Below are 12,687 nucleotides of genomic sequence, written 5' to 3'. Positions count from 1 at the left end.
TATATATATATATCAGGCATTTAGTAAGTAATTATTCAAAACCCACTATATGCCAGACACTGTGGATGCAATAATATATAAGACAAAATCATTGCTTTTATATTCAGGGGACAATTGTAATTTAAAAATCCACATATTCATAAATGCACTATTTCATTAATTCTAAAATGAATTATTTTATACTCGATGTCTAAATGCAGCTGTATCTTAAAAATAATTAAAAATCAAGACTGAGAAAACACTAACAAACTTGCATAATGAGGACTAATAACAGAATACAATCTCAGAGAAAATAATGTAAAACTCTTTTAAAAAATTGTCCTTCATCACCACTCCTCAGAGCACTAAAAATAATATCACTTTGAAAAGCAGTGATGCTGATATAACTGACTTGAAAATATAGTCAGAGAAATTGGATACTAAATGTGAACAAGTTTTAGGTTTATTATCAATAGTTTCTTTCACTTGCATTTTTCTTTTATGGGTATGCAAGAGAAGGAATTATGATTAAAATCCGCATAGCTATTACTTCCAAAGATCTCTTGTATTAAATGTAAAATGGAAATTATAAGTGATAAGAGAGGGTTTTGTGAATAAAATTGGCAGTACTTTTTCATTAGTGGTATTAAATATCGATTGATTGATAACAATGCCAGAAATTATGGAGTCTTTTGCGGGGCAATCTTGGCTGTGTTCTTTCATAAAATTACAATCAAAACATTGTCTGGGACTTCGGTCATCTAAAACTGGACTGGAGTCAGGTGATTCATTTACAAAGAAGCCTGCTGTTAGCAGGAGGTCAGGCTGACTGCCTACCTGGGCCTCTGCACATCTTCATGAGTTTTCATGGTGGATACCTTTCCTCAGAGAGAGACTCATTGCTACTTCTGCTGCAGCCGTTTCTTCAGTTGTTCATTATTTATTCTAGTTCATATTCAAGAGAATGGAAATTGGGCTCATCCTTCCAAGGAAGGCTAGTTAGGGATTTTATTTACATATTTAAAGACATAAGATTGGAGATAAATTCATAGTATTTCTTAGATATGGTAATGTTATAGATTCACTGAAACATGAAGTGCCATGAATGAATCAAGTTGGGTAAGAGGGACAGAGAACAATAGAGTTTTTCTACTTTAAAAATGATTATTTTTGAAATGACATTCAAAGAGAATGAGGAACTAAATGAAATGACAATCTTCAGAAGAAGAACTCGGAATACAGAGATGCTAGAACAAAGCTTAGGACATTGTAGCACGTAGGATGTACTCTCTCAACTACGGGAACGTCATGGTACATTTTGAAATCAGTATTATAACTTTCCCACTATTTCTTTCACATTGTTTTACCTATCATAGATTCTTTCATTTCCATGTAAAATTTACAATTTGAATATCAATTTCTTCAAGAAAATTTACTTGAATTTTTATTAGGATACAAGTGAACTTATCAGTTTAAAATAAATGGATATGGTATTATTTTATGAGTGCTTTCAAAATGCAATACCACAAGCTGGGGGCTTAAACAAGAAATTTATTTCATCACAGTTCTAAGGATTAGAAGCTCAGTGTCAAGTGTCTGTGGGTTGACTTCCTCTGAGGCTTCTCTCCTTGGCCTGCACACGGCCACCTTCTTCTATGCCCTAGTATGGTCCTTTCTCTTCACATGCTTCTTCCTGTGTCTAAATGTCCTCTTACAAGGAGTAAGTCAGGTTGGATTAGGGCCCAACCTAACAGCCTCATGTTAACTTATTTACCATGTAGAAGGTTCTATCTCCAAATATAGCCATATTTTGAAGTGTTAGAAGTTAGAGCTTTACTATATAAATTTCAGGAGCACAAAATTCAGCCCATAACAGGCATGTTATCAAAATCCATTTGACTAGTTATGATCATGGCATGTCTCTTGACTTATATAACTTGTTTTAATTCACTTCACTAAAGTTTTGTTGTTTAAAATACAAGTCTTTCAAATAGCTTGTTAAATTATCCCTATGAATTTCTTGTTTTTGTTGCAATTCAAAATATTACCTTAAAATTCCATGTAAAATTCTTCATTTCAAGTGCATGAAAATACAATGGATTATCTTATATTAAATTTTTTTTTAATCTCAACAATTCACTTGCTATATGTAGTAAGTTTTTTTTTGTTGTTGTTGTTGTTGTTGCAGTTTGATTTCCTGGGATATTTATAAATGACATAATCATGTCATTTTTGAATGGAGTTTATTTATATACTTTTATGTTTTATAATTTGTGTTTATCTTGTATTTTGCTTATATACATTTTTTTCTTTTCTCTTCCTTTTATTTTATTTTTCCTTAATCTTTAGTTAGGCTCTATAATAAAAATTTAGTAGATATGGTCTTAGTACACATTCTTGCCTTGTTTTGTATTGTAGTTGAAAAACACTTTCAGTCATCCAACATTCAGTATAAAGTCAAATGCAAATTTTTCTAGATGGTCCTCATTAGACTAAAATAATTCTATTTTTAATTTGGTAAGTTTTTTGAGTTTTATTTTGAATGGCTATTAAATTTTATTAAAATGTATAAAAATTTTACCAAAAATATTAAAATCCGTATCCATTAATATGATTATCTCATTTTTTTCTTCTTTGTTAATTTGGTAAATGGCATTGATATTTTTGTGTTCAGTCTAGTTTTTCTGTATTTTTCTTGTTAATATTTTGTTACATTTCTACAGATAATCACTATGGGAGAAGAAGAAGATGGTGGATTAGAGAAAGGGAACATCTTCCAATTGCTCCATAGCTCGAGATTTAAGCAGCAAGAATATTACTTCTCAGTGAGGTGAGTGATGGAGGGAATTTACTAAAATTCAACATTAGACACAAATAATTGTAGAGACATGGAAATTAAGAAGCTTTGAATATAGAACAAGAAATAATATGTTAGAGACATGCCAGCTTTGCTGGCAGCAGTGGCATCAACATAGCCAATTTACTGCAGAGAGGAGGTGTAAAACAGGCAGAAAGAGAAAAAAAAACATTATGAATAAATTTGGCACCAGAGAATCTATGGAACAGAAAGGGAGGATATTCTTCACTGATCCAGAGATAGTGGGACAAACTGATGATTGATTAGTGCTCAGAATCTCTTGGCTGGTCAGTGGAGACTTAAAGTGGGGGCCATTTCCAAGTGGCCATGCAGCAGCTTTTGAGAGCAGGAGCTTGGGAGTTCATAAAAAGCATTACCAGGCTGTCCTAGCAAATACCCATCACAGGGGTTCAGAGTGTCCCTGGTCCAGTGCAAATGAAATAGGCACAGATATGATTGTGCCCAGAGCAATCCATATTGGAGATACTGCAGGGAGAGAGGCTAGTGTTCCCTTTGTTAGTGGAAGCTCATGTAGGAGAGGCCAGAACCTGGTCAGAAAGGTGCATCTGGACTCCAGATCTGAACCTGGGGTATTTACATGTTTTAGCCAGCCTTTTCACTGTTGTGGATAAAAGACCTGATGAGAAAAAATTTGAGGAAATGTTTATCTGAGGGCTCACAGTTTCAGAGGTCTCAGTATATAGACAGCCTGCACCATTCCTCAGGGCTCAAGGTGAGGCAGAACAAGATGGCAGAAGAGCATGGTAGAGGGAGGCAGCTCACATAATGATAGGGAACCAGAAAGAGACTCCACTCACATGACACAAAATATTTACTCCAAAAGCATGACCCACAATGCCCACCTCCTCCAGCCACACCCTACCAGTCTTCAGCTACCACTTAGTTATTCCTATCAGGGGACTAATTTAGTGATTGGGTTAAAGTTCTCATAATCTAATCATTTCACCTATGAATGTTCTTGCATTGTCCCACACATGAGCTTTTGGGGGACAACTTACATCCAAACCATAACAACTATGGTAGTTAAATATGTGATACTTGTAGAGGTTAAGATTCCCATTCTAAGAGAATATGTTTTAGAAGTTTCCTGAGACCTAGGAGCCCTGCAGAGATTGCAGGGCAATCCCAGCAATAAGGGGTGTGAGTCTAATCTGAAATACCTCCTGACAATGTTCCAAAGTACAGTCAGAATTAAACCTCAGATGCTAGAACTTCCAATTTGGAACTCTGCATCAACCCTACTCTAGGAGTGTGTTGACCTAGCCTATTCAGAAAAAAACTTCAATTGTCAATATTCCCCAATCTTACCTACTCTACAGTGAGATGGAAAGCTGAGAGCTACTACAACCAGCTTTGGTTTCTGACCACACCAGTTGGAAGCTTTGAAAAGAAAAAAATATAAAGAGGTCAGGTTTAACAATCCACAGCTCTTGATGCAAGGAGTACATAGTGCAAACACAAAGAAGGTTACAACAGCAGAGGCAGTGAACACACATCATTATCGACAGTTTTGACCACTTCAGTGGAAACAAGCTCTTCATTTTTCATTAAGACTTTTACATTTTTTTTAATTTTTCCATTTTTTTTGTGGGGTGTGTGTGTATGTTTGCTGTAGTGATTGCTTCCAAAGCATATACACATTGATATTAATTGTCTTTCATTTTAATAAATTTTCTTCACCCATTTGTTATTCAACTTTGTTTTGACTTTGACTTTGGATAGAGAAAAAATTTTGTGGGTTTGTTTTGATTTGATTTTTTTGTTTGTTTGTTCTTACCTTTGTTTTGTTCCAGTTATTACTCCTTCTTTACATTCTTCCCCCTCCAAGCCAAATCCTCACCTGGGAACAAAATTTTCACCTGGGAATAAAAAAAAAATGAATTAATTAAATCAAGATGTAAATTGAGAATAACACCAAGGGATTAGATTACATGGAAAAATAGAACATCATGCCTCAAAGACAGAACTTCAGGTCTTGAAAACAAGGTTTATGAACTTGAATACTCAAAATGTAATAAAGGGGGAGGGGGGGAAAGACCATGGTCAGAATATACAAGAACTCTGGGACAGTGTTAAGAAATGAAATGTAACAGTCGTTGAGATAAAAGACAACGTGGAGATATAGGCTAGTGGTACTGAAAACCTTTTCAGTGTAATAATATCAGAAAATTTTCTGAATCCTTGATTTTAGATAGGCATCCAATATAAGATGCACAGACAATTCCAAATAGATGAGATAAAGAAAGAACTTCTCCAAGACTCATCATAATCAAAATACTTAACAAAGACAATAAGAGAAGAATATTAAAAGCTGCAAAAAAAAAATCATTAGGTAACATTTAGAGGCAAACTGATAAGGCTCACTTCTGACTTTTCAAATTAAACCCTAAAATGAAGGAGGCCTTAGAATGAGATATTTCAAGCTAACAAAGAAACAAACAACAACAACAAAAACACCAGTCAACTTTGCTCTATCCAGCAAAGGTATGTCTCAGAATTGAAATAGAAATAAAATCTTTATGTGATAAGGACAAACTAAAATAATTAATGACCAATAAGCCTATGGGAGACTGCAATATCCAGGATTAAGGTCTGGCAAATTTAGTGTCTGGTGAGAGCTCTCTTCCTTCTATGTGTCCTCACATGGTGGAAGGTAAAAGTATATCCTCAAGCCTCTTTTAGAGTAGCAACAAAACTACTCAAGAATAGAGAACGGTCATCACCTAATCTTTATCCCAAAGTCCTACTTCTTAATATCATCTCCATGGGGTTAGGTTTCAACATATGAACTGTGGGAGCACAAACACTGACACCATAACACAAGGTTTCATGTCCTTCTTCCTGTGTTTTCATTATTTTGTTTATCTATACATACCTCCATACCTCCATTTCATCTAAATTGTTAAACTGATTGACATAAATTTAATTCAGGAATCAAGAAACCATGATTCTGTCCTTTCTTTTACATCTGGTTCTAGCAACATTCTTTTGTTGTCGTTCAGTCTACCCAGTAGGTAATATTGAGTCTTTTCAAAGAATTAACACTTAGGTTATGTTAACATTTCTGTAAGGTTGATAATATTTTATTTCATTGATTTTTATTCATTTTTTATATTTTATCCTTCTCCTATACTTTCCAACAGATTTGACATTTTTTAGTTTATTGATTTTAAACCCTTTTTCACAATACAAACATTTTAAGTTATGATTTGCCTCTGAGCACATTGTACAAATTTTATGTCACATTTTAATTTTCATTCAATTTAAACTAATTTCTAATTTCCCTTGTAAGGTCTTCTTTGCCTCAAGCTTCTTTAGTAAAAGCATTAGTTCATTTTCAGGTATGATATAAATCTTTGAAATTTATTGAGAATTACTTTATGTCCTGTTGTAATGATTTGTATTTTGTAGTACTAAGACATAGAGTTCTTTACATGTTAATAAAGTAACATTGGTTGGAAGATGCTTTGGTTTGGACTTTAAGTGTCCCTTAGAGGTCTGCATGGTCAAAGCTTGCTATTCAATTTGGCATTATTGGGAGGAGATGGAGCCTTTAAGAGGTGAGGCCAAGTGGCTGGTTTTCAGGACAATGAGAACAGGCTCTTTAAAGGGATAAAGGAATCTCAGCATATTTCTCACTTCCTGGCCATTATGAAAGCTCTCTGTAACATTCCTTCTTTTGAAATCCTAATACTTTAAAAATCTGTTATGATTTAGATACTAGGTGTCCCTGAGAAGCTCATTTGTTAGCCAATGCAAGAATTTTCAGAGGTGAAATGATTAGATTATGAGTTGTAACCAAATCTGTTAATTCACTCATGATTTCACTGGATGGTATCTATAGGCAGGTAGAATGTGGTAGAGGAGGTGGGTCACTGAGGGAGGGAGAGCCTTTGGGTTTATACTTTGTCCCAGGTGAGGAAAGCTCGCTCTCTGCTTCATGATTGCCATGTCCTGAGTTGCTTTCCATCTCCATACCATTTTGCCATGGTGTTCTGTCTCTCCTTGGGTTCAGAGCAATGGAGTCCGCCATCTATGGATTGAGAAACCTCTGAAACCACCAATGCTGAATAATGTTTTCCTCCTCTAAAATTACTCTAGTCTGCTCTTCTGGTCACAGCAGTATAAAAATTGGCTTAAACAAAATCTGTATTGTAATTACCAATTATTTGGTATCTGCTTTTTATGTCTAAACCATAATCTCTTTATTTGGAGCATTTTTTTAAAATTTACTTACTTATTGCTATATTCAGTCTATTATTAATTGCTCTCCATTTGTGCTTTATTTCATTTTTATTCTTTCCTGATTTTTGACTAATAAATATTTTTGGGTTTTAATTGTTTCCCTTAATAGATTTTTAATATACTGATTAATTAATTTTACTTTAGTATTTTCTGGGGGGAGATTACTTATGTAACTTATCATTGTCTACTTTGAAATAAAGTAAAGCCTTTTTACTCAAAATATAGTAATATTGCATCACTTTACCATTCCTTTTTCTATTTTTGTTATATGTGCTTCCTCAAATGTTGCAAACTCCAAAATACATTCTTATTGCTTTAAGCAGTGTCATTTAATAAAAGTAAGATTACATCAAATAGGTTTTTAAAATTCATAAATTGCTATTTCTAGTGATCTTTATTCATTTGTATAGGTTCAAATTACTACCTGGTCTGACTACACTCAAGCCTGAAGAACTTTCTTATAATTGTATTCTCATAATAGTAAATTTTCTCAGTTTACATTCCCAGAAAAATTTCTGAAAAAGTAGCATTTTTTTCCACATTCCCACCAACAGTATATAAGAGTTCCTATTTCCTGGCATCCTCACCAGCATTTATTATCTGAATACTTTTGTTGTTGTTATTACTTACTCTTTTGGTATTGGGGGTTGAACCCAGAGACATTCAACTATAGTCATTTTATTTTTTTTTTATTTTGAATCAGGCTTTTGCTCACACTGGTTTGGAAATTTTGATCCTCCAATGGCTCAGCCTCCTAAGTAGCTGGGCTTCCATGTATGTGCCACTACATGGAGTTTTATTCATATTTTTGATTATTGCCATTCAAATGGAGTTGAATGCAATCCCAGTGTAGCTTTTATTTGTATTTCACCGAAGGCTAAAAATGTTATGGTTTTTAAACATAATTATTAGCCATTTATACTTCTTCTTTTGAGAAGTGTCTATTCTATCAATTTACCCATTTATTAGATTTTTTTTTGGTGAGTGTGTTCCCTAATTAGTATAATTACTATGGAAATCATTATGTAGGTTCCTCCAAAAACTTAAAAATAGAAATATCATATGACCCTGTTATACTACTCATTCAAAAAATGAAAGTCACCATACTTAGGGATATATACATATCCATGTACATTGTGGCACAATTCAAATAGTCAAGTAGTTATGAAATGAGAATAGGTGCCCTCAACAGATGAATGGATAAGTAAAATAAATGTGGTATACCTAACAGTGAGGTTTTATTAGACTATAAATAAGAATAAAATTATGTAATCTACAGAAAAATGAATGGAGTTGGAGAGTGTCGTATTCAGAAAGCGAGACATGGAAAGACAAGTATCATATATTTTATATTATATGTTGAAGCTAAATGGGAAAAAAAGAAAGAAAAATATGATGTGAAAACAGAAGAGAGACAATTTGGATAGAGAAACGAAGTCAGGGGAAGGGAGAAAAGGAAGCAAAGGTATTAAAGTATGAAATTGAATATTCCTCAATAAAATCTACTTTTCTATATAATTAATATGCACCAGTTAAAAATAGTATCCTATGTCTTGTGAAATTAGAGTTCAACCAGAAGTATCCTTTGGGTAATTGTGCCCTGGAAGACAAAGAAGAATTAAACTATGTTTTAATCATAAAGGAAAGAGAAATACTTTACTCAATTGTGTTTCAAATAAAACTGTCATTATTAAAGAAATTCTTTGTTCCATTTCTCTTATGTTAAAAATAGAAATTTGAAAGAAGAAAAAGGAAAGAGTAAAAATAAAAAGAAGCTGTTTATATATATTATATTTATATTTATAATATAAACAGCTATATATATACATTATGTTGGACTTTTAAAAGTATAGTTCTGTTAACTTAGAACATCTCTTTACATACTATTTTCTAGTATATGTTTTTATGTTATTGTTTCTTTTGTAATGAATAATTTTGTGGCTTCTGTTTTTCAGTTCTGTATAGAGGAACATATTTTACCTTTATTTCAATCACTGATGGTTCTGAAAGTTAGTTTTTCTATCCCATTTCTACTCACATAGAAATTTTATTTTTAAGGCAATACTATTCATTGGATTTGTCACATGTAAGTAAATACACCTACATAGCCGTTTTTAAAAATAATCTAAGTATCTTGGTCTTGTAGTAAATTGTCAACTCCTTGAGCAACCATGTTTGTTAAACCTGTCAAGCAAGGAATGCTATTAAAAGATATAGCATTAGATGACTCACAAAGGCTAATAGTTAAATTTTCTTAGCTCTTGTTCAGTTATTATGTTATAAACTCTAGAGCTACACAAATAAACACTTATTTGTAGTCATAATAACTGCCAGATTCTGCCATGGCGTCTAATTGAGTATATAATTAACTAAAATAACAAGCTCACAAATATGTATTTGCAGCACAACATTTGCTAGGTGGAAGCTGTTAAAGTGCAATGCCCCATGCTGTGGCAAATAGTATTAATATTAAATATCTTTTTGGCACTTTTAACCTCTATTAAGAAAAAGAAGTAAAATTGCAAAAATATTAATCCACTTATGAAATTTTCCTTTCTATCAAATAGGTTTTCTGTGTTCTTTTATTGAAAAGGTAAACTTATTTTCAATGATTATTTCCTTCTTTATCTCAAGGAAACCCAGAATATCAATATATTTCATAGATAAAAGCAGTAGGATTTTTTGATAGATTGTAAGCCAGCTGTGATAAAAACAGGGGCATGAAGCTGAGCACAGTGGGACATGCATGTAATCCCAGTGGCTTAGGAGGCTGAGGCAGGAGGATCACAAGGTCAAAACCAGCCTCAGGAACTTTTCAAGGACCTAAGAAACTCAGTGAGACCCAGTCTCAAAATAATAATAATAATAATTAATAATAATAATAACAAATGAAAGGGAGATGACTCAGTGATTAAGCATCCCTGGGTTCAATCCCTAGTATCAAACTGAACCGAACCAAAACAAACAACAACATAAAGGTATGAGAATGCCCCAAGCCTTCTTAATAAAGCAAGTGGAATATTAAATTTCCATCAGCTGAGATGAGGAAGACAGTGGATGGTGTAGATTTGTGTATAAAATAGGAATAAGAAGTTCAAACTGGGGCATTGTTTGATGAGAGATGTATGGTAGTCTCCACATGGAGAACCTGCCTAGACTCTGGCTATGAATTCAAAGTTCACAGTGATTTGGTTTGTAGATGCAGGTTTGAAGTTATTTGAGCATACATGACATTTATAGAAGGCATGAAGATATAACCCAAGAAAGGAGGATAGAGATGAAAATCAAGAATCAAATGATACATCAAAGAAGACTAGCAGGAACGATTGGTGATCAAGGAGGAAAAGAAGCAGAATGTGGTTTCCTAGAATACAATTGAAGCAAATATTAAAATAAAGAGGTACAATCTCATTTGAACAACTCTGTCAAATGCTGTGATTGGTTAAGTGCAATGAGAAGAAAGATGGGGTATTTGACTTATTAAGGTAGAGGTCATTTAACCTATCTGAAATTTATTTATTTTTAATTCCTTTTTTATTTTTGGTGTGGAAGAATGCAAAATGAGATCTGTCCTCTTGAAATTTAAAGCATATAAGAGACTATGATTGATTATAGGTATAATTTTGTGGCAGATCTCTAGAAAGTATTCATCTTACTTTCTGTCCATTGATTAGGAGCTTCCCATTTTCCCTGCCCCAGTCCTTTCCAATCACCATACCATTGTTTGATTCTAGGAATTTACTAGTTTATATAACTCCTATAATCAGAACTTTGCAGTATTTTTCTTTGTGGAAAAGGCATATTTCACTTGACATAATGCCCTTACAGTTCAGTTCACCCATATTGTTACATGTTATAGAACTTCCTTCCTTAAACTTTAACGTTACTACATTACATGCATTTATCACATTTTTTGAAACCCCTCAACTATCCACAGACATTTGAGTTGTTTCACATCTTGATGATTATGAATCCTGCTGCAATGAACATGGGTTTGCTAATATGGTTTCAAGACCTAATTTCAGTTCTTCTAGGTAAATATACAGAAGTGGTATTTCTGGATTATGTAATGGTTCTATTTTTATGATTTTGAGTAGTATCGATACTGCCTTCTATAAAGGGTGCACCATTTAGTATTCCCATTAACAGTGTGCATGGATTCCAATTTTTGTACAACCTCACTAAGATTTGTCTTTTTATTTTTGTCTTAGCCATCCTGATAGGTGTGAAGTAATTCTCTTTGTGGCTTTAATTTTCATTTCCCTGGTGATTAATGACATTGAACATTTTTAAATATACCCATTGGGTACTGTATATCATCATTTCCTTTTTGGAGAAATGCCTGTTCAAATCCTTAGACCTCTTTTTGTGGTGCTAGGGACTGAACCCAGGTTCTCATATCCACAAAATTGTCAAGATCAATGCCATTAAACTTCCCTCCCAATGTTTCCTTATATTAGTTTTATAGTTTCAAGTGTTATATTTATATCATCAATCCATTTTTAGTTGATTTTATATGGTATGAGTAAAGGGTTTAATTTTATTTTTCTTTATGCATACATTTAGTTATTCCCACACTATTAGAGTGTATCATTTTCCCATTATGTATTGTTGGAGCTTTTGATGAAAATTAGTTGATTGTATACATGTGGATTTATTTCCGGGCTGCTATTTTTTGTCACTTGTCTATATATGTCTTTATGCCCATACCAAACTGACAACCGAAGAGACAGATTCCTCATTACAGGGTGACCTACGTTGGGGTTTGAGCTTTCCACTTGGTTCTGCTGATACCTTCCTGTGGATTATGATCATGAAAACTCCACTGGCACCAAGGAAGTCACTGTGGGAATAAAAGGGGCATTATCAGTGGCCGGTGGTCCAAGTCCTGATTCTGATGTCCTCCTCTGATAGGTATATCAGTGGGGAGGTTTAAGAGTGTCACATACAATTGTGTGGGTATAGAAATGCAGTCTTCCTGCCTTGTTTTTTGATTGTGTGTGTGTGGGGAAAGGACCACAGATTTCTTTTGTGCTCTTTGGTAGGTACAGAACAAGTATTTTCAGAGTTTCCTGTCTTCCTGGCTGCCCCTTTCTTCGTCCTTTAGCATAAGAGAACAGAAGTCTGTTGGACTTTTTGGATTGATGATCATTGACATTATGGGGTTTCTGACTTTAACTCCAAATCTGACAAAACAAAAACAAACAAACAAAAAACAAGCAAACATAACTTTACACACGTCTTTGGATTCTAAGTTTCCTAGACTATCTGCATTTTTATATTTGTTTCACATGCCGTGTCCAGGTTTTTAGTTGTGTTTAGAAGGAGGAACTGGAAAACGGATATTTACTCCTTCTTCTGAAATACACAAGTCTGAGCTGCCTACTCTTAAAATGTGAGAACAGGCAAAGCACTGGAGAAAAGAGAGTGATGGGTAAGAAGAAGACCAAGAAAATCTGATATTGTTTCATTTTATTTATTTTACTTTTTTTCCATTTTGCAGGATTTTATGCATGTGTACATGTGGGTGTTCTCAGTGTAGGAATAGGTATGAAGAAAAAAGAGTGTATATATATATATATATA

This window comes from Marmota marmota, unplaced genomic scaffold (genome assembly GCF_001458135.2).
Source record: "Marmota marmota marmota unplaced genomic scaffold, marMar, whole genome shotgun sequence".
Lineage (NCBI taxonomy): Eukaryota > Metazoa > Chordata > Mammalia > Rodentia > Sciuridae > Marmota > Marmota marmota.
The sequence above is the reverse complement of the archived record's forward strand: the minus strand, read 5'-3'. Positions refer to the sequence as shown.